The sequence below is a fragment of the Notamacropus eugenii genome, chromosome X (assembly GCF_028372415.1).
Source record: "Notamacropus eugenii isolate mMacEug1 chromosome X, mMacEug1.pri_v2, whole genome shotgun sequence".
Lineage (NCBI taxonomy): Eukaryota > Metazoa > Chordata > Mammalia > Diprotodontia > Macropodidae > Notamacropus > Notamacropus eugenii.
The window spans coordinates 71,626,395-71,631,294 of record NC_092879.1 but is presented as its reverse complement, the minus strand read 5'-3'; positions in this window follow the sequence as shown (position 1 = coordinate 71,631,294).

The following is a 4,900-nucleotide window of genomic DNA, read 5'->3' as shown; positions in this document are numbered from 1 at the left end:
TATTCCAGGAGGAAAAAAACAAAAGAATAAGGCAGTAAAACTAAAAAAAAGGTGAGTACTGACTGAAAGAAGGAATTGAGCTTGGATCCAAAGAGATGTATTGAAAAGGATTCTGGATGCATCACCTCCTTGATAGTCAATTCAAATTGATACATGACCTTTATCCACAGGCTCACATTCATAGGCCTACAGTAAGGATATGACTCTTCAATTACTAGGAAAGGGGCTGGTTGCACCAAGAACAAAGACACTTATGGTATCAAAGCTGGTCTGGATACATTACCCTGCCCACTGTGGTGTCCCAGGACCAGACAGAACATTGGAGAAGACCTTTCTTGATCCACTAGGGGAATGAGATCTGCAGTCTCAGCACAGGGGAAAGAAAAAGCTTGTAGTCTCCTCTTAGACGACTCTCAGGCTAGTGACTTGGGAGTACTCCGTGATTCCTCTCTCTTTTTCCTTCCTCACACCAGTCGCCATGACCTCCAAGATATCTCTCCCATTTGTCCCTTCTACATTCCTGTGGTCTTTACCCTCATTACCATTGAACTGGACCTTTGCAATGGCCTCTGAATTGGCTTCTCTGTTTCATATATCTTTCTTCTCCAATTTCCATTAGACACAGGCTAACAGATTTATCTTCCAAAAACACTACTATGCTCATGGTGCTTCCTGACTCAAAAACATTCCGTGGTTCCCCATTGCCTAAAGAATAAAGTTCAGATTCTCTAGCATGTCATTCAAGGACCTTCACAATCTGGCCCCAATCTACTTCTCCACCTATCTCTAATTTCTCTTACATATGAATCCTTTTCTTAAGCCATACAGGTTTACTCGTTGTTCTCTAGGACATGTTAAGTGCATTATCACTCTGTCTTTGCGACTGCCATTCCTCCTATCTAGAATGCCTTCTCTTTCTCCCAGGCCTACCTTTTCTTTAAGGTCCAGCTCAAGCCATAGCATTACAGGATTTGAAACTGAAAGGGAATGCAATTTTGCAATGCCCCCATTTTATGGATGAGGAAAGTGGAGGCCAAAGAGAAGAAGGGAATCGCAGAATTCCAAAAGAGGATGGGACCTCAGGGGCCACATAATCCAGCCCACACCTGAACAAGAATACCATCTCCAGAATATCTGGCAAATGGTCACCTGCCTAGCTTAAGCTTCAAGGCCTTGAAGGAGAAATACATAATATGTAGCAGAGCTGGGGCTCCAATTGTATACAGGATTTTTTTCAGTATGGCTACTCCCTCGACTGATACAGATCAAACATTCTATCACTTAGTAGGGGGCAGCTTAATGACACTGCAGTGGATAGAGCTCCAGGCCTGCAATCAGGAAGACCTGAGCAAATCTGGCCTCAGACACTTACTAGCTGTGTGACCATGGGCAAGTAACTTCACCTAGTTTGCCTCAATTTCCTCATCTGTAAAAATGAGCTGGAGAAGGTAATGGCAAACCACTTCCAGTATCTCTGCCAAGAAAACCTCTGATGGAGTCATGAAGAGTCGGACACGACTGAAACGAATGAACAGTAACAATATGATTTAGTAGACAGATAAAGACACCAATGTAACTAGACACAGAATTGTGGCAAACATTTGTAACCTTTGGTCAACTTAGGGAGTGGCTAGTGCTCAGATTACAGACAGGTGTTCATCACTAGGCCTGTATTAAGTGCCAAAACTTTAACATATTTAGGCAGATTGGATAGAAGATCTTTCTACAATGAATAACCTGCTTCCCTGTCTTCTGAAATAGAAGGCTCTGAACATCATTTGACTATTTCTTGATGACTCGGGATCCTCATTATGAGCAATATCTGTTGTTTTAGACCGAAATATAATGCTATCCTTAGGGCTCAGTGAGGTGTGTGAGCTATTGGCCCCTGCACTGAATGGCCCCAGATTGTGGGGTCTTATCTCTTCTCCTGTCTGCTTTTTGCAGTGGTTCTGTCTCCTCCCTTGGCATCAGGTTGTCAGGGGTTATTTTGCTCTGCTTTGAACATGCCTGCCTCTGTCAGCCTCCAAATCTATACTCCTTTACCCTCTGTTCTCTCGGTAACCCAATCTCCCGTAGGGATGGCCCCAGTCCTGACATTCTCTTCGAGATCACTGCAGCCTCCACAGTCCCTAGGAATGGCCCTGCTTTTCTAGAGCTCCACCCCTGTGGGAATTGTATGAGAACAGGCAGCTTCCCCAAAGGCAATGAATGAGCAGCTGCCTTTCAGGGTTGTCCACAGTGAAGTTTGGCCAGAGGCTCAGTGAGCCAGGGCCAGCTGGTCTGTTGGCCCAGAGAGCTAGCTGGGCAATAATAAAGCAAGACTCACATAGGGGTCACTCCTTTTATTGAGACTACTGAATTTCCTTTCCTAGTCACTTGGAGATAAAGCAAGGGCTTGTAAGAACACTGCATCCACTTGGGATCCAGAGGACGTTTCGACGTCAGCCTGAGACAGCTTTAAGTAGGTCAGATGTTGGGCCTAGTAACTTTGAGTCCCCTTCAGAGCCAGGCAGTCACCACTTAGGATTCCAGTCACTTCCCTCACTCTCTCTAGCTTTCAGTGGGGGCCAAGGCCTGGTACCACTCTTTGTCCAGAGCTGGCACCTGCTCTCAGATGCTTCCTCATCCAACTTCCTTGGCTCCGTTCTCCTTGGATCGCTACAATTGGCTATTTGCTTTTGCCTCTAGCCTTATCTCAGCCTTCTAGGATCCTTGGTTCTGCTTTCAAGGTGAAAATCATGAGGCCCTATCTGTCTTCATTGTCTCACTTTTTCTACGACCTAGGCAGAATAAAATACATTCTCCCAACTCTGACCTTCAGGCCTTCTAGCTTCCTGGTGGGCACCTGGTCTTTGCTTCCTTTCTCACTTCCCTCCATTAACACTCTGGCACACTCATCTGGAGACATATCCAGATGATAGGATCAATCAAGCCTCTTCTGGCTTTCCCTCACAAGAACCTGAGCCTTCTCTCACTGGCTCAAGCCCATCAAGAACAGGTGACTTGACTAACTTGCTTCATTGTCTCCACTATGGTTGATTACCACAAGGAGAAGGACTGACTTGGTTTCTCACACTCACTGAGTTCATTGGCTGGAACTGAAAGAGATCATAGAACTTAAGCACCCACTTCAGCACCTTCTACTGCTTCCTCCAAGCGAACACATCTACTTCTTACAAGGTAGCCCAGTTCAGTGCTTCTTAAACTGACCCCATATGGGGTCAAGACCCACAGTTTAAGAAGTGCTGAAAGGGTCATGAATGGAAAAAACTTTAAGAAGCTCTGGACCAGTCTACCTTTGGATAACTAATTATTAGCAAGGCCTTTCTTGATCTTGAACCAAAATCTTTCTCTTGGCAACCTCTAGCTCAGGGGTGGGGAAGCTGGCCCTCTAGGTCCTCAAGTGCAACCCTTTGATGGAATCCAAACTTCATAGATCAAATCCCCTTAAAAAAAGGATTTGTCCTGTAAAACTTGGACTCAGTCAAAAAGCTGCACCCGAGGACCTAGAAGACCACATGTGACCTCAAAGCCTCAGGTTCCCCACCCCTGTATTTCTTCTCCTGGTTCTCCTCTCTTGAGCCAAGAGAAACAAAACTAACCCTGCTTCCATGAGATGACCCTTCAATCCTACTCCACCTCTCCCTCAGGGGCAGCTAAGTGGGGTAGTGGGTAGAGCACGAGTGCAGAGACACTTGACACTCACTAGCTGTGTGACCTTGGACAAGTCACTTAACCCTAATTACCTCATCCTGGGTCATCTCCAGTCATCCTGATGAATGTCTGGTCACTGGATTCAGATGGCTCTGGAGGAGAAGTGAGGCTGGTGATCTGCACAGCCCTCCCTCACTCAAAGCAAAGTCAAGTGCAAGTCATGTCATTATTTCTCTGATGGCATGGTCTTCTTCAGCAATGAAGGATGAACACACCTCTCCCTCAGGTCACACCTTCTCCAGGTCTCAAATCCCCAGCTTCTTACACTGATCATTGCATAACATGGTTCCAACCCCCTCACCATACTGTCATCTTCCTCTAGACATGTTCCAATTTGGTGATGTCTTTTAAAATGGTGGTAACCAGAACCAAACAGAGAGCAATAGAATAAGTACCTCCCTTGTTGTAGTTGCTAGATGTCCACTATGGCTGGGGGGAGGAGGTCAGGACCTGTGATTTCAGTGGCATAGAGAAAGAACTTCTGTTGAGGAGACTCCCTTCATCAAAGTGGATCAACAATTCCTCTTCGATTTCTAGTCTTAGATAATTGGCCCAGGGTGAGGGGTGTACTCAAAAGGTTAAGTGATTTGTCCAGGGCCACCCTGTCAAAAGGAAGACTTGAGCTCCCAACTCTGAGGCTGACACTGCCTCCTCATTAATGCAGTTCCAAATTAAATGACTTTTCTTAGCAGCTATGTTACCCTGTTGGCTTTTCATCATCTATGACAGAGAAGTTGACAAATAGCATGTCTCCCTCCTTTTGGCTTTGTGCCTTTCAGCTCTGAGTCTCCTGAATGGCTTCCTGGGAGAAGGAGGCCCACCAAGGCAGGGGGGGATTGTGCCTTCCTCCTTGTGGATAATGTCATGAGTCACTTAGTGGCCTGGTTAGCCTATTAATTACACATTGTCACCTTGGCTCCATGGAGGCCTCACAAGGATTAAAAACTCATCCAAGAACTCTTAATTGGCATCATCAGATAATGACTCAGTAAATAAGTAGATTCTGTGTCCTATTCTGTGACTAAACTGCCTTTAATTGGCCCCAGGCCTCGGCCAAGTCAAAAAGTCACAAATGGAGGCTGGAAACTGGCCAAGCCCAGGTTCTGTTGGTTGAGTAGGACTTGGTCTGAGGGCAAGAAAATCTAAGAAATACAAGGAACATTGAGCTTCAGCCTCCAAGGGT